This window comes from Rhinatrema bivittatum, chromosome 2 (genome assembly GCF_901001135.1).
Source record: "Rhinatrema bivittatum chromosome 2, aRhiBiv1.1, whole genome shotgun sequence".
NCBI lineage: Eukaryota > Metazoa > Chordata > Amphibia > Gymnophiona > Rhinatrematidae > Rhinatrema > Rhinatrema bivittatum.
The window spans coordinates 13290754-13309069 of record NC_042616.1 but is presented as its reverse complement, the minus strand read 5'-3'; the positions used below and the strand labels follow the sequence as shown (position 1 = coordinate 13309069).

The window sequence follows — 18316 nt, the reverse complement described above, 5'->3', positions numbered from 1 at the left end:
TCGGGGCTCTTCCAAGGCGGGTCCAGTAACAACAACTGCAGAAGCAGGACGAGGAAGGAAATCCAGCGCCGTCCCTCCTCCGCCTCCTCCACGGGCCTCCCATCACCAAGGAAACCCTAGGGCGGAGCGCGCTCTGACAACGGCCTCAGCTCTTTCTCCTTCTCCACAGTCTTCCTGTAACCAAGGAAACCCTTGCGAAGGGGCGGGGCGGGAGACGGCCCGCGCGCACTGTCAGCAGCCTCAGCTCTTTCTCCTTCTCCACAGTCTTCCGGTAACCAAGGAAACCCTTGCGAAGGGGCGGGAGACGGCCCGCGAGCCCTCTCAGCAGCCTCAGCTCTTTCTCCTTCGCCAGTCTTCCTGTAACCAAGGAAACCCTTGCGAAGGGGCGGGGCGGGAGACGGCCCGCGCGCACTGTCAGCGGCCTCAGCTCTTTCGCCTTCGCCACAGTCTTCCTGTAACCAAAGAAACCCTAGCGAGGAGACGGCCCGCGCGCTCTGACAGCGGCCTCACCCCCTCCCTCTGCTGCACGAGCCTCCCATAACCCCGAGGGGGCGGGGCCTGCCGGAGCGTGCCGGTGGGCTCCGGGCCCGCAGCTGTGTTTGTTAGCCGAGGAAGGCGGCGGGAAGCCGCCCTGCAGGAAGTCCGCAGATTACCAAATCTGCACATCCCCAACACACAGGATGAATGGAAGAGGAGCCTAGTGGTTTGAGCGGCAGGCCATGATCCTACCACCACTCCTTGGGTAAGTAATTTTACCCTCCCTTGCCTCAGGTACAGACTTGGGGATAGGGAAATACCTGAGAATAAGCCACTTTTAAATGGCCAAAAAAAAAAAGCAAAATACATCAAATTAATTAAAGGGCACAACACCCATCCCCGTGACTCCCACAAACCCATCTCAGTGGCCCACACAGGGCACAGCCCCCAAAGCCTATTCCAGTGACCCCCCCCAATAACACACAGGACACAGCACCCATCCTAGTGACCCAATACAGAGGACACAGAACCCAGCACCTATCCTACTAATCCCCCCACACACAGGATACATAGTGTACATCACCCATCCCAATGACCCACAGTACACAGGATATAGCACCCAGAGCCCATCCTGGTGACACCGGGCACCACATTCCCACAATAAGCAAGGGAAAGAACAGGGAAGAGGTAAAAGATTCAATACCTTTGTGCCCTGCACTCCTAGAGGTGACCAGCTCTGTATCCCAGTGCCTATCTTCTGAGCTCTCCCATCTTAGAGGTGACCAGCTCTGTATCCCAGAATCTGTCCCCTGAGCCCACCAGCTTTAGAGGTGACCAGCTCTGTATCCCAGAATCTGTCCCCTGAGCCCACCAGCTTTAGAGGTGACAGGCTTTGTACCTCTGCACCCTCTCCTGAGCCCCCTTCCCCCCCCCCCCCAATCCTAGAAGTAACAGGATATTTTCACTTAGATAAGCAGCTGAATTAGCCATGCTGTCTGGGTACGTCTTCCGTGCCACTAGGTGGCGGAACTCTCTAAGTATAGCAAAGTCTTTCAGCCAGGTGCTCCCTCTTATATCATCTCTCATTCACCTCAGGCTCCTCAGTCAGTTTTTTTCTGTGCGGCAGTTGGCACGCAGAGCTCTGCTCTCCTGTGAGAGAAAACTTCTGAAGTGAAAAAAAAGGAAAGAAACCAGTGAAAATCCGCTTCAAACAAACAGCAGATTGAAGAATGCCACGTCCTGGTTTTAATTTTTGCTCTTGTGGTAAGATTATGTCGGCCACTGATGGCCACAAGTCCTGTTATTTGTGTCTGGGATTTTTCCACGACCAAATTAATTGTGCTGATTGCAGACGCATGTCCCCACGTGCCCATCGTCAACGGGCAGCGAAAATACAGGACCTTCAATCCAAAACTTCAGGTTCCTATGCACCTTCTGAGGCTTCAGTTAGGTCATCACCAGGACCAAAAAGAAGAAAAAGGTCTCCCTCATCGAGGAGAGCTTCCTCAGTTGAACCCCCCCCCCCCCAGGTCAGAACACCCACCATTGCTTACCCGCGAAAAACCGGGGCACGGTGCCGGGGATACATCGATGGGATCACCGATGGACTCGACGCATCGACGGCCAGCAGTGGGATGCTTCAGAACAGCTAAAAAACACCGAAGCATTGGCACGCCGCAGGATGTACGGCGCACCGACGCAGCAAAGGATGTTCGCATCGAAGCACCAAAACATGTCCGGCGCACGGATGCCTCTGCATAAATGCTGCATTGTTCCGACGCAACAACTATACCATCGATGCCTCGACGCACGATTATTCCTGTCTCAACATCTCATATAATAGGTGCATCGTTGACGCATATCAGCGCACAACCGATGCAAATTACACACAAACAGAATAAGAAACACCATTCGGGCCATAAGAGGTGAAGAGAAGTATCTCCTCTTCCAACTTTAGAATTGGATTCAGAGTTTTTGCCTCCTCATATCTCGCCCACATCTCCTACCTCGCCTGGAACATCTGAGTCTATAATTTCCATCGGGGCATCAAGTCCAGGCCAATTTCAACCCACTCTAGGGAACGATTCAGAAGAGGTAATCCTTTTGTCTTTACCATCAAGTACGGAACCAACACAGGTACCGTCCACTTTGGGTCTCTCTACTCAGGCCATGACCCAAATTACCAATATTCTGTCTCAATTTCTACAGTCAGTAGAAAATTCAAATATTCAAACCCAACCTACTACCTTACCAACAGTTCCAGTGGTTCCTGTCACACCAGGTCCAGCACCCAAGGTTCATCCAGTACCACATTCATCCCCACTTGAATATGATACGGATACCTCTGCAGACACTTCCACGGGTTATCCATCTGGCCCGGCAGAGATACCTCCTGAACCATCTTCACCCCCAGAAGACTTATCTTATGCTCAATTCATAGAGAAGGTTGGAAAATTTCTAAATGTAGAAACCAGGAAATTGCCTGATCCACGCCAGGAAATGATGGGCATACTGAAGATTTTTGATGCCCCCACAGAACCAATAACCCTTCCACAGCATTCTGTTCTGACACAGCTGATAGAGAGATCCTGGGACACTCCATTGTCCACGCTTCCAACTTCCAGGAAAATTGATATAAAATATAAGATGAAAGATTCTCCTTTTCATACTTCTCAGCTTCCGCATAACTCTGTTGTTGTTGAGTCAGCGATGCAGAAGGCACGAAAATCCCGTATTCATTCGAATACACCACCTCACAAAGATCATAAACTGTTGGATGAATTTGCAAAGAAATCCTTTAATTCAGCGATGTTAAATATGCGAATTCAGAAGCACCAATTTTATATTACTCAGTACCTGTTTGATAATTTACAGGCACTTAAATCTCCAACAGAGTTTTCCAGATATCACTTTGCCTCCTCAATATCACAGCATGGAGGAAGGCTTAAGGCACTTGTTAAGAACCGTCTATGAAGGATTTGACATCTCATCCAGAGGTTCAGCAAACACTTTGGCTGCATGCCGTCTCGCATGGCTTCGATCTAGCGCCATACGAGACAATGTCCATGACAAATTAGCGAATTTGCCATGTCGTCCAGACAAACTTTTCGGAGATAAATTCAGGGAAACGGTATCAAAGTTCAAGGAACAGAAGACGACTGTCCTTTCCTTAACTTTACCACATCAGCCATCTACTTCAAGAAGGCAATACATTCCTACAGGGTCATACCGAAGACTACCCTTTAAGTCTTATAAACCGTTTTCATACTACAAACCTCAACCCTACCAACCTTCAAGGCAGCAGCCATACCAACCTGCAGCCTCTCGGCAAAGAACAAGGGCTTCTCACCCGCCTAAACAACAGGCTGACCCTCAGCCCGCGAAAACTCAAACCAGTTTTTAGAAATAATTCTGCCACCGTCCCATCACCCCACGGTAGGAGGCAGATTATCGAACTTTCTTCCCACCTGGACTCATATCACATCAGACCAGTGGGTATTGTCAATCATAGCCCACGGCTACCAACTTAATTTCTCATCCCTCCCAACATTTCCACATTGGGTTCAGCAAAAACAAGTAACATCTCACAAAGAACCTCTACTGAAAGAAATTCAGAATCTTCTACAGAACAACTGCATTCAGAGGTTATCTTCCCAACAATCCCGTCTGGGATTCTACTCCCAATATTTCCTAATTCCCAAGAAATCAGGAGGACTGCGTCCAATATTGGATCTTCGTTCTCTGAACAAACATCTCTACAGGGAGAAATTCAAAATGACTTCTTTCAAATCCATCCTTCCCTTTCTTCAACCAAAGGAATGGATGTGCTCCCTGGACTTAAAGGATGCCTATGCACACATTCCAATGCACCCCAGTTCCTGGTGCTACCTATGTTGCCAGGCGGACAATCAACATTACCAATACAGGGTTCTACCATTCGGCCTCTCCTCTGCCCCCAGAGTATTCACCAAGTGTTTAGCAGTGACAGTAGCGCATCTTCGTCATCAAGCGGTGCAAATATTTCCTTATCTGGACAATTGGCTCCTAGTAGCCTCCAATCACATCCTGTTACGGACCAATCTCCTACAAACTATTTCTTGCCTAGACAGTCTAGGCCTCATAAATTACGAAAAATCACATCTGCAGCCCACTCAAACTTTACAATTCATAGGGGCCGTCATTGATATGATACAGGACAAGGCTTTCCTTCCCCATCCGAGAGCAGTGGCTCTCTCTACTCTGGCTACAGATCTCCTTCAGACTTCGATAACATCAGCTCGCCATATTCTAACTCTTCTTGGCCACATGGCAGCTTCCATATATGTAGTCTCTCATACACGACTCCACATGCGTCGCCTTCAATGGGGACTGAAAAACCAATGGAATCAGTTCCTCCATTCATTATCCACTCTCATTACTGTGGCTGCTCTACGACCTCACTCCACCCTCTACCTCTGTGGCGACTCCCTCCGGACTTGATGGACAGCTTGCTGCTGCGGCGACTCCATGCCACTTCGGCGTACCCGGACCGGCTCGACGCTGTGGATCCGCCATGTTCTTGATGATGTAGGGCGCGTGCACGTTCCAAAGTATGTACCAGCAAGGGCGCGAACCTCAGGGGCGTCCCTCCTGTATTGACGTCATCCGCTTCCAACATAAAAGGTCTTCACTTTTGCTTACATTTTGAATTAGCAAGGACGGATTCATAGCAGGGATTGTTTTGACCCGCTTGTCTCTCTAAGCTACTCTGCCTCCTTGGACTTACCAGAGGTACTCGCTCCTCGGGGGCCTCACTCTCTTTTCTCTATTTCAGATTGCAGATAGGAACCGGTACTCGCTCCTTGAAGGCCCATGTTCCTGAATACTATTTATTTATTTATTTATAATTTTTATATACTGATGTTCCTGTATAGAATACATATCGCACCGGTTTACAGAGAACTGAACTGTCGCCCCAGGGGCGGATACATTGAAACAAGGTTGATGTGAACTTACAGTGAACAAGTGGAATGCATTTAAAAACATGATTAGCTAACAATAATTAGTACAATTCAAACATATTTACAGTGGTATAAGTGGAGCAACGTCTATGAAGCGCCATTTATCGGACCTTAGCTCTCCGGGAACGCCTGGCTCTGACGATTCGCTACTGCCTGGAAGCGATTGCAGATACAGACATTTGTGAGTTACTATTTCAGATTGCAGATAGGAACCAGTACTCGCTCCTCAAGGGCCCATGTTCCTGAATACTCTGAAGATTCTCTACTGCCTAGAAGCTATCGCAGATACAGACATTCGTGAGTTACCACCGCTGTCTCAGAACTTTCCCTGGAACCAGGTACTCACTCCTCGAGGGCCTAACTCTTTCCAGCTACTGAGCCTCTTTAAGAACATATGTGAGATTATCATCTATTACTGGCTATGTATACAGCATAACCTGTCTATTCACTATCTATAGTCTTTCTACTGCTCAGCACTCCTGGGATCGCAGTTCCAGTATCTGAGGGACTTCAGCCCTGCCGACCATATCAACTCACTACTGCCACCTCTGGTGGTCCTACTAACCTGTCTAATAAAAAAACTATCTGTGTCTGTCTCCATACCCAAGCCTAGCCTGTGGTCCCTCTCAGGATATCCTCCTGGGTGCGCTGTCATCTGCCATCGGCCCAAGGATTCACCTATTTACATTCCTTTCGTTCGTGCACTAGCAGCTTCAATGGCCCATCTCCATGAAGTTCCCATCATAGATATTTGCAAAGCTGCAACATGGTCATCACTGCATATTTTCACATCCCATTACTGTTTGGACAAACAAACTGTGAATGATGCACTAATGGTAGGACTATCCTACAGAAGAGCACATGTTCATTGCATATACAGCCTTCATAGCAACTGTCCACCTAAAAACTCTGTATTGAGATAATTACCAATCAAAATACATGACAGCTCAATACTTCAGCTGGGGACTCCCAGACAGCATGGCTAATTCAGCTGCTTATCTACGTGAAAAGAGCAAGTTTGCGTACCGTAAATGGTGTTTTCCGTAGATAGCAGATGAATTAGCCATGCTGACCCACCCGCTTCCCTGAACAGTTCCAGCAACACCTGCACTTTAATACTAACTGAGGAGCCTGAGGTGAATCAGAGAGGATATAAGAGGGAGCACCCGGCTGAAAGACTTTGCTATACTTAGAGAGCTCCGCTACCTAGTGGCATGGAAAACACTGTTTACGGTAAGCAAACTTGTTCTTCACCCCTGTTTCCATCCCCTAAACCCTCCAGTCCTAGCAATCACTACAGTTCTCTCCTGAGCCTTCTAATCCTAGAGGTGACAGACTATATCTCTACTAGCAACTGTACCCGTTTTACGCCCGGGCGGTGAGCCTTTTTATTGGCACATCTCTTGTTTTGAGCAGAATTTCCCTAGAAATTCACTGTAAGAGTGTCCCTTCCACATACACCCACCCTCATACAGGCTCCCTCACTCTCTGGCACACACACACATCCCGTCATATAGGCTCCTTCTCTGAAACCCATACTCAAGCATCCCGCAAACTCCCAACCAAGCTGTCTCTCACACTCCCCCACTACCCCCTCTCCTCTCTCACACACACATTCTCTCTCACCGGCATCCCGCTCCCCTCATATAGACTCCCTCTCTCTGAAACCCTCACTCAAGCATCCCCCCACCCACCCTCTCTTACCTGCCATGCTCTCTCTCACACCCTCCCCACCCCCCTCTCACCAACCATGCTCTCTGTCACCCCTCCTCTCTCACATACACATTCTCTCTCACCGGCATTCCCCTCCCCCCCCCCCCATGCTCTCTCTCAAACCCTCCCCACCCCCTCTTACCAACCATGCTCTCTGTCACCCCCCCTCTCTCACACACATTCTCTCTCACCGGCATCCCCACTCCCATGCTCTCTCTGACAACCTCTTGCTCTCTTCCACCCTCCCCTCCCCGACACACATTGTCTGTCACAGGCATGCTGCGGGAGCCATGCCGTTGGCGGCGAAGATAAGGGCCTGCGCGCTGTTCGCGGCACACAGGGGCCTTCCATGTTCGCGTTCAGCAGACAATAGCAGCAGAGACCCCGGCATGCTGCGAACGGAGCGTGTCGCACGGCACACAGTCCGTTCGTGGCGAAGATGAAGGCTCGTGCGTGCCGATCTCGGCACAAGGGGCCTTCCTTTGTCGCCGCGAAGGGTGCGCCAGGCCTTCATCTTCGCCGTGAATGGAGCGTGTGCCGCGGGACGTGCTCTGTTCACAGCATGCCGGGGTCTCCTCAGCTATTTTCATCCTGTCCCGCGATGGCCGCAGCAGAATTCCCCCCGGAGTACCACTTGTCCCTGGTGTTGCGGCTTGTTTGAGGCTCCAAGGCGTCCAGGGAGCCGCCTGCGCCCCAAGGCCGATATATTATAGCGCCATCTATCGGCGGGCTGGAGAACATCCGCGATCACTGACTGACACACTACCAAGCCCGATATATTATGGATGCCCATCCCCTAAGACCTCCAGTCCTAGTGGTGACAGGATCTGTGTCCCTTTACCTGTCCCCTGGTTCTGTATCCCTGAACCCTCCAGACCTAGAGGTGAAGGAGCATGATGCCATGTGGCAATGTTGGCACAGTCCCCACCCCTGCCAGCAGAAGAGGAAGCATTAGTGAGGTGAGTGGAAGTGGAAATGAGCAGAAGGAAAGGGAGTACGAAAGGAGAGGAGGCCGTATGTATGAGAGGGAAAGGAGGAGGGAGAAAGCACGGGAAGGGTGAGTGAGTGGGGAGGGAAAGGGGAGAAGGGAGGAGAGATCATGGCAGAATGGAAGGAGGAAAGTGAGGGGCACCCACTCACTCTCTTAACACACACACACACACACACACACAGCTTCCCCAATAGACATCCACACACAAACAAGCCCACGCTCTCCACTGATAGACACACACCCCTTCACCCAGAGAGACAACCACACTCCAACAATTGTACCCACAGCTCCCCCCACACTGAGACGCACCCACCCATACTCCCCAGTCACAGACCTACTTTCCTCCGCCCCGCCACCCACGGAAATATACTCACACTCCCCACTCATACAGCCATAGATGTCCACGGACACACAACCTCCCACTGACTAAGACACGTCATCCACTTGTATTGACATACACACATGACACAGTGAGCAGCAGCTTTGGCTGCCGTAAGTGACTGAGGGTCCGCTATTGTGGTGTTAGTGGAAGAGAGGCTTCAGTGTGTAGGGGAGGAAGAAGGGAGAAAGCTTGTGCTGAGTTCTACTGGGATGAGGGGAGGCTGCGTGGAGGTGGGGAACTTAGTGGCTGATAGGGTTGAGTTTGCATATAGCTTAAGGAGAAGAACTTCACAGGTCTGTGGGTTCATATTTTACATGTCATTTTTGATGGCCTTTTCTACTGGTAGAGTATAAGAGTCGAAATGTGTTACTGTATGTAAATGTGCATATGCTGGTTTTGCTTGCATCACTTATAGTATTAATAATAATTTGTATTTTTCTTTATTATTTTTAACCTGCTCCCCACCCCTGGGAGAAGCTTCGACCCTGTTGGCATGTTGCTGATGCCCAGTCTATATTCCAAAGCTGAGAGGCAGAGTTATTTACGTTACCCCTCCCTCCGGTGGGGATTTATACAATAACAGCCTTCTTAATGCAGAGCAGAGATTTTATCATGAAAAAACTCAGCGAATCCTTCGCATATCTCTTTGAAAGGATTAATTGCAGATTGCTGCATATTCAGATGCAAAAAAGTGTTTGCTATCTGAAATGACTGCCTGGGTCTATTTATAGCAGAGTTCAACATGTTTGATAAATAATTCTTTATGCTCAGCAAGATGGCTTGCTCCATCCATAGGTGCCCATTACATGTGTAAGGGGACCCCAAAATCTGCCTGCGGCACTGTCAGCAGTCTTAGAGTAGCCAGAGGACAGATTCAGGCTGGACTCGCAGAAATCTTGCAAAAACCTCTTTTTTAGTGACAAGAAAACGAACAAAAGCAGCTGTGCTATTCTTTGCAGTTCAACACCTCAAATGTAGTATTTCAACCTACAGTTCAGCAGCATTCTCTTTCTCTAGGCTTCCTTCTCTTCCCTGGTCTTCCTGTTCCCTCCTGGGCCTGGCTAGTTAAACACCTTTCCCAGGGACCTCCGCTCAGGACCATGATTCTCTGCTGTATTGGGTTTAAGATGGACTGGGCCAGTTCTCTGGAGCCGGTCCTTTAAGGTATTCTGGGGGTTTCTCCTGTATACCCCTTTACATACCCTCCCCCTCAGCTCAAACCTATCAGGTTGACCACTTGCCCTTAGTAAGGGTATACTCCTAAGAAACATAAGATCCTATTTTCCTTCCCCTTCCTATGCTGGGGTTGTCTATTCTTCTTGGGTTTCCCCTCTCCCCTAATCTGGAGAATCAGTTAAAGGATCTCGTGTTGTCTGCTGCTCCTCCTTTGTCTCAGTAAGTTCCTTTGCTTTGTCTCCTTTAGCATTGGTTAACCCAGCAATAAGCCAAGTCCAAAGATAATCATGCCCAAGAACCACTTTGTAGAGGAGCTTAGGAAGCACTCCCATCTCTGCCCTGGCATAGTCGTCAGCACCACCTGGTAGGTGGGGTATTGTTGCTGATCCACATGTATGCAAGCGTTACTTTCTTCTTATAGTCGACATGTAATGTCTAAGCTAACTCCTTCTTAATGAGTGTCTTGCCGCACCCTGAATCTATCAAGGCTCATATAAGACAGTCATTCAATTCCAAGGGGATCACAAAGTTAAATAGTCCCCCACAAGGACCATCTACTAAATTACAGCTTTGCATCTTCGCAAAAGACCAGGCTCATTCGCGCCTCCATACTTCAGTCTCATGTTGGGGATAATTCTTGATAACGTGTTCTTCCGTGCCAAAATGAGAGCTTGCCTACTAGTCTTGCTCTGCTTTGAGATCAGCAGTTCCTAAAAAAGCTTTGTCATTCGCCTCCTTCATTGACAGCGCTGTCTCTTGCGCTGCTCCTCTAGCTTGCGTCTGCATTCTAGGTCTTCAAGCCATAGGCAGTCCTTCTCAGCATGGTCTTCTGTCTTACAGTAGGAGCATGCCCATAGATTCTGTTCTCCTTTGACTTGCATACTTCCTACAAAGGGTACCTTGCTCTCTTCGTTACCAACGGGCACCATTCCTCTTTCTGCTTGCCCAGCAAAAGGAAGCAGAAAAGGAAAACATCCATAATCTCATTACTTGTTTGGGCAGACACCTTCCAAACCAGCAATCACCCTCCCTTGGAAGGTTTTCCTTTGCTATTGGGTACTTTAACCTTTGGTATCAGTTGGGTCACCAGGCTGACCGCTGCTTTTGTAGTCCAGGACCAGGCTTCCCTGCTGAATTAGGTTTAAGGTAGAGCCAGTCCGTTAAGGAATTCTGGGGTTTTCTCCTGTTGACCCCTTCACACTGTCCCTTACTAGCAGCATTTGCCTCTGGTTGATATGGTAGCAGTGTCCTCAACAGGTAAGCTTGCCAGTAGTCTGTGTCAGACTCTGCACCGAAGTGTGATGTCAGTTCATTGTAGGTGTGTTAGTGTAGCGTTCCACTCCCCATTGGGAAGGGTTGTAAGTGGGTATAAAACCCCCTGCACCCATGTGATGCAGGAGGACATTCGAGGAGCTCAGCATCAGCCTTAGAACGGGGCTGAGTTGGAGCAGATGTCTCTCCTTGCAAAGGACACTTTGGTAGGCTTGACCTTTCCATAGGGAAAGTCTGGGAGAAGAGGAGCAGGAAAGTGAATAGGATGGCAGGAGAGGGTGCCAGTCAGCCTCATCCCTCCATAGGGAAAGGGCCAGGAGAGAGAGAGATATTCTTGACCAGAGAAGGTGGCTGGAACCTGGGGAGAAGTTGGCCAGGCCTTCCGGAAATGGAGGAGTTCCAGGAGGGAGAAGTTCTGGGAGTCCAGAGAGTGTGGAAGGAAATGTTCTTGAAATCAGAAGAGACTCTGAGGAGGCCAAGGGAGAGCGGGGATTTGCATTGATCTGTTTATGGATTTGCAGCATATCAAGAAGAAAATTAAACTGAACTAAACTACCAGAGAGGTGTCAGAGGAGAGACCTGGGAAAGTCCAGAGGACAGGCTGCTCAACCAAATCAGCCAAGGTAAAGGAAGGATATGCTAAACTCATGATACTCAGAAAACCTAAACCATTACTATCCTTGCCAAACTTTCGTACTGTACTTCAATCTCTGATATTTGCCAGCACAGACTATTGTAATGCTTTGCTACTAGGCCTACCCAACACTACAGTAAGACCACTGCAGATTTTACAAAATGCTGCAGCTAGAATTCTCACTGGAAAAAGCAAAAGAGATCACATAACAGATACACTTGCCACTCTACATTGGCTACCCATAGAACAAAGAATACAGTTCAAAGCACTGTGCTTAATACACAAACTTATCCACGACGAAAAAGCAGAATGGCTGAACACAGCACTTAGGGGCGGATTTTAAAAGGAGCGCGAATAGCCTACTTTTGTTTGCGCTCCAGGCGCAAACAAAACTACGCTGGATTTTAGTAGATACGCGCGGAGCCGCGCGTATCTGCTAAAAACCTGGATCGGCGCGCGCAAGGCTATGGATTTTGTATAGCCGGCGCGCGCCGAGCCGCGCAGCCTACCCCCGTTCCCTCCAAGGCCGCTCCGAAATCGGAGCGGCCTCGGAGGGAACTTTCCTTTGCCCTCCCCTCACCTTCCCCTCCCTTCCCCTACCTAACCCACCCGCCCGGCCCTGTCTAAACCCCCCCCTTTACGCCTCCCAGAGGGAGGCGTAAATCCCCGCGCGCCAGCGGGCCTCTTGCGCGCCGGGCCGCAACCTGGGGGCGGGTACGGAGGGCGCGGCCACGCCCCCGGGCCGCCCCGGGCCGTAGCCACGCCCCCGTACCCCGCCCCCAAAACGCTGCCGACACGCCCCCGAAACGCCGCGACGACCGGGCCCGCCCCCGACACGCCCCCCTCGGAGAACCCCGGGACTTACGCGAGTCCCGGGGCTCTGCGCGCACCGGTAGGCCTATGTAAAATAGGCCTACCGGCGAGCAGGGCTCTGAAAATCCGCCCCTTAGAGTACACGTCCCACACAGAAATTTAAGATCAGCAAACAGAGCATTTCTACCCATTCCACATGTGAAAACAGCAAGACTTACCCAAGTGAGGGAACGTGCATTGTCTCTAGCCGGTCCCACATTATGGAACTCCATGCCCCTTGACCTTAGTCTCCAGAGCAATCATAAACTTTTCAAAACACAACTCAAAACCTGGCTTTTCATACAAGCCTTCAAGACAGAGAATGATGCAGGCAGAAGGATAAGCGGCATAAAGCACCCAATGCCTAATTTCCAGCTCCTAATAGAATTAGTTCAACCTATTTTTAACTGTAGTCAACCATCAGGACGAATTTCTATGAAACACTCAACTCCCCAAGTAAATGTCTTTGATATAAACTCCTGTTTGTTACCGAATACTAATGGCACCACCCATGTAATTTGCGAGCCATATTTTTCTTTGATATAGGTGCCCTATTGTAAACCGTTATGATGGTGAATAACTTAATGACGGTATATAAAAACTCTTAAATAAAATAAATAAATAAAAATAAGAAAGAGAGGGAGGGCAGAAGGGTACTGGGATGGTGCCGGGAGGAAGGTTACCTGTCCCTAGGAGGGAAGAGAGTGCAGGTAGAAGGAAGAGACTGAATTTGGATTTTTGGTGTATTTTTTTGGACTTTGTTGCTGTGGAGCTTTAACCACCAATGTTCCAGATTGTGGACCTTGTTTCTCCCCCCCCCCCCCCCCCCATGCTGTTAGTTCAGTAAAGAGTTTATTTTGAAAAATAGCTTTGGAGTGAAGAGTGATTCTTTTTCTGTGACTCCACTGGGGTACTGGAGAACTCCAAAGAGAAAACCCCCCTCCAGGCCTTGAGAAGCTTGACTTTTCCTCCATGTGTGGGAACCCCTGGAGACCACGGGGCCTTGCATGCTCCATGGCCCTCCCCGTGTTACCCACCTGTGTCCAAGAGCTGAGTGGGATGGAGGCTATATATGCATTTGGAGATCTAAGCCACAATCTCTCCAACTTACATGTTATACTTTTCAATAGCCAGAAGTTCTGTGTAAACCAGGGAGATTTCTTTATCTTTGAGATTGAATGAGACCTCGCAGGAGCAATAATATCCAGAGCTCTTGTAACCACCTGATTCCAAGAGACGACCATTTTATTCACCCCCTTATCTCCCAAAACAGGCTTAAGGTCACCAATACTCGTAAAAAAAGAATCAAGGGTAACTGAAACATAGGAATTGAATTTCTTGACCATTGTTTGTACCTTCAGGAATACAGAAGAAATGTGTAATTTAAACTGTATTAAATAATGATCCAACCAAGGCAGTGGCAAGACTTGATAGATATGGGATAATCCCCTGAATCATTTCTGGAAAGAAAACAAGAACCAGGAAGCATCCTGCTGCACGAGACCTTTTCATCAAAGCCGAAGCAGTGTAGAGAATCCAAGAAAACAACTGAAACTCTAGAGGGGGTGAGGCCTGCCTGCAAACTGAAGGCACGTACCATGAGGAGTTTAGGAACATTTCTAGACAGGCTAGGAATTGACATGAAGCAGGCTAAACAAGTTTTTTTTTTTTGAAATATCTTTATTCATTTTATATAAAACCTTATCCCAAACATTTAATAGAACCACAAACAGACTATTGAAAACCCAGTAAGTAAACAGAGAAGAGCCCCCCACTCCATTCACCCCTCTCCAACCCAGCCTGAGAAAGGAGTAACCACAGACCAGAAGCATCATAAGTCAAGACTTATTAACAGCATGATCTTCATTAATGACTTCAGACCTTATACCAACTAGAGAAGTAGCATCCAATGCAGAGGTAAATCTATCTCTTATAGAGACATTTTTTGTAGATAAGCAAACTTCTTAGTATATGGAATGTGTGGAATGTTAAGGTAAAGAAATTGAATTGTCTCTCTATATGCTGTAATTATTGCAGTGTTTTCTTTAATTGTATTCCGCTATAGCCTCCCATTATGGGGACTTGTCTTATTGGAATTCTACAAGTATGTAAACAATATGTAAATGTGATTATAATTTTCAGATTCCAATATGTATCTTTTTTGAATTCTATAAAGTATTGTTAAAATTCAATAAAATATAAATTAAAAAAAAAGAAGAGGACAAAGGTGTGATATAAGCACTCCATATTTTAAGAAAAGCCGCTTTTTTTCCGGCGCAGCAAATTACAGAAGCTCCAAAATCTCCGAGTGCCACAAACTGAAAGAAGGGGCTTCCTGTGAGATCCATTTTAGCAATATGCATCTCCTAGCAATACAAAATCCCTTCATCAAAAATAGAGCTCCCCAATTACTGCAGCTAAACAAGTTTTCTTCACAATTTTGAGGGGACAGAGAAATTACAAGAATGCCAAGATTAACTAGTCCCTCAGTTTTATATCAGCATCAATTCCAGGTCTGGGATCCAAGCAACAGGCGTTTTCAAAACTTAAAAGCTTCTCTATAAAATTAACTCCAAACCCCTCCATCCGATAACCGAGAAAAATAGATATAACCCAGTGTCGTAAATCGATACCTCATACTTCATACCCTAGTACTATAAAGAGTTTGTTCATTACATATCCTAATGAAATATTGGGACAGGTCCTTCTCATTTAATGCCATATAGAATATGCCATGTTATATTACCCTTGGAGACCACCTTCCTTCAACAAAATTCAACCCAGGCTGGTTTACAGCTAAAGGAATACAATAAATGAAAAAAGTATTATAAATAACTTATTATACACAGGGAGGGTTATTTTCAAAGGGACCTCTGTTGGATAAAAGAGTGCTTTGTCCACAGGAATGACCCCTTTGAAAATTGTTCATCTGATAAGTACGGTAGGTAAGATTACATGCACACACTCTGGGCGCCCATAATTTTCTGTGCATGGTGGAGAAGTGTTCTGTGGGGGCGGAATCTGGGCGGGGTTTGGCTTTATTTTCGTTCTTTTTGATTTTGGGAAGCATGGCATACAGAATTCCTCTGAGAAACTCAATGTACAAATTAGCAGGTGTTGACTTTTGAGGGAAGCTTTGCCGGAATCATTTTCAAAACGAACTTAACACAAGTAGGTTTACTTTGATAATTGGCATAATTTGGGTTTGGAACCGCCCACAGAATTATGCATGCTGCTACAAATTCCCCCGAGTAGATGTCACAATGCCTAGATGTCCTAATGTCCCGAGGTACCTGTGACCTTTCGTATCCGATGTCCTACGTTCCAACCCTGATGTTCCAAGTCTGCTCCTGATGTCCTTTATCAGGTTCTGATCCTGAAGTACCATCAGTCCTTAACTTCCGGGTTCAGCTTCGCTCACCCTGGAACTCGTCTCCAGCTGACCTTTCCTGGGAGTAAATCCGTATCAATCCGGTGTCCATTTCCGGTGGCTGGAATTCTCTTCCGGCAGGACCTGTCTTCGAGCACTGCCCGGATTCCTCCCAGATCCTGAGCCTCTGTCTTCGTCTGAGTATCTCAAGTCCTTATCCTCACCTGAGTCTTTCCAAGTTCCAAATCCTCATCGGAGTATCCAGAAGCCTCGCCTGATTCTCTAGAATCTACCTCTGATCTTCATCCACGTCTGAGCATCTTGTGTCTGAGTTCCAAGCCACCTCACACCCTCGTCTCGTCTGAGCTCCCAAGTACCAAGTGTCCTCATCTCATCTGAATCTCTAAATACCAAGCGTCCTCGTCTCGTCTGAGTCTTCAAGTGTCCTCGTCTCGGCTGAGTCCCAAGCCCCACTTATCTTCATTTCATCTGAGCCTCCGAGCTTCTTCATCTTATTCAAGCCGTCAGCCTAGTCCTAGGCCGAGGTCCCGTCTTGTTCCAAGGTCCAGTACCATCGCCTGTCCTCGACCTCTGTCCGCCCTGCCATATCTGCCACTCTCCAGTGGCAGGTCCGAAAGGGCTGTCGAGTGGCCGGAGGGCTATCCCAGAGACCAGCATTGCATTGTTGGGTCTCTACCGGTGTGTGCAGGTTCGGCAGAGGTTAGGGCTCGGTGGCCGGCCTGCTCCACCCATGCTTGGACACGTCTTGCCTGCCACGGCACTTCCACGGAGCTCCTCTCTGCAGATGCATCATGGTCCAAGGGCACACATCTCCTCGGAATCGGGAGCACTCTGTAGCACTCCCTCCCACAGGTTCCAACATTACGGTGAACTTGGGAAAATTAACTGCTTATCCCTGGGATAAGCAGCATGGAATCTGTCTACCCCTTGGGATCCTACCAGGTACTTGTGACTTGGATTGGCCACTGTTGGACACAGGATACTGGGCTTGATGGACTCTCCATCTGACCTAGTTTGGCATATCTTATGTTCTTATGAACTGACCAAAATTTAAGATGAGTAAGATCAAGAAAGCCATAATCTGCATAAAGGGACCATCTATTGACATCACAGAAATAAATTGGATACAGTATTGTACAGGAAAAATCATTACTGAGACTCCTAACAAGGACACTAAGGCTGAAGAAAAGGGGAAAGATAAACTCCTCCTTGAAAAAGAAAAACATATTGAGTGGTGGTATACACGTCCAGCCTTCGAGGGCCACCAACAGGCCGGGTTTCCAGGATATCCCTAATGAATATGCATGAGAGAGGTTTGTTTTCAGGGGAGGCATAAATCTCTCTTGCACTTTCATTAGGGATATCCTGGAAACCTGACCTGCTGCTAGCCCTCCAGGGCTTGGGAGTGAATACCACTGGGATGGAAGAAAACAATGAAATCATTGAGTGGAACGATGTCCCCAGATAGACAAATATCTCAAAGGATTTAGGACGCTGAAATTAATGAGAGAAATTCAAAGCCTCAAGCTGAAATCTGCTGCACTAACAGAAGAAGATCTGTCATTCATATACTCCAGGAAGAAATTGCAAATAGCAGCAGAAGCACAAAAGCTAAGGAGAGACACTGAAAACAGAAATGGAGTCAGCAAAATAAATATTTACAACTCAAAGCAATTCTACAGGGACCTGGAGAAATAAAAACATTAGTTCAGTTAAAATAGCACCACTAAAGCTGAAACAGAAATGTTCTATAGAAATTTCTCAGAGGATCCCATAGAGTACAACGGAGAAAGCAGAATGAAGACCCAGCAAACAGGGGAACTGGAAAAGGCAAACATCAAAACTATGGAATGAGCTGAGGCAAGAAAAAAAGAGCAGGAAGCCAAGTTACAAAGGGCCCCCGACTGGAAGCCTCCTGGCCCTGACGAGAGCCAAGTATTCAACCTCTCCCCACTGAGACCTGGCAAACTACAAAAATCAATTGATCAGAGAGCGCCAGAACTAACACCACAATGGCTTAACAACAGGAGGAGCGCTCCTTCTGTCAAAGGAGACCCCAGCAGCACTAGCAATTGTTGTGATCCTGCTCGCAGAGCTCATTCTGCAAGCAGGCCCTCCACTTACCCCAAGCTACCGCCATCGTCACGTCGTTGCTGCCGCGGCCTGGCCACCATCATTGTCCTCCTATGTGGCATGGGAGGCTGCTGCTGCTCCGACGCCATCTCTGGCACGGCCCGGAGGCCATCACCGCTGCAGCCTCTTCCCAGCGCAGCCCAGAGGCTGCTGCCGATGTTCCATCTTCACGGCAGGCAGAGCCACCGCCGCTGAGTCTCTCTGCGGCAGGGAGCCACCGCGAGCCTGCTCTCCCTTGCGGCAGGAAGCCACCGACATCAGGCCCTTGTTTTGCGGCCTAGTGCCACGCCTGTCT

The 18316-nt window shown here is 48.2% G+C and overlaps 1 protein-coding gene and 1 long non-coding RNA gene across 2 annotated transcripts in view; one reads left to right on the top strand and one right to left on the bottom strand.

Moving 5' to 3' along the window:
* LOC115086231 (acid-sensing ion channel 1C-like) overlaps nucleotides 1–18316 on the bottom strand; it is a 461666-nt gene that overhangs the window by 412835 nt on the left and 30515 nt on the right. The window lies entirely within an intron of this gene.
* On the top strand, nucleotides 484–14011 carry LOC115083565. The gene is made up of 3 exons (XR_003854357.1): nucleotides 484–742; nucleotides 11533–11634; nucleotides 13859–14011. It is a non-coding gene; the product is annotated as an uncharacterized LOC115083565 (long non-coding RNA).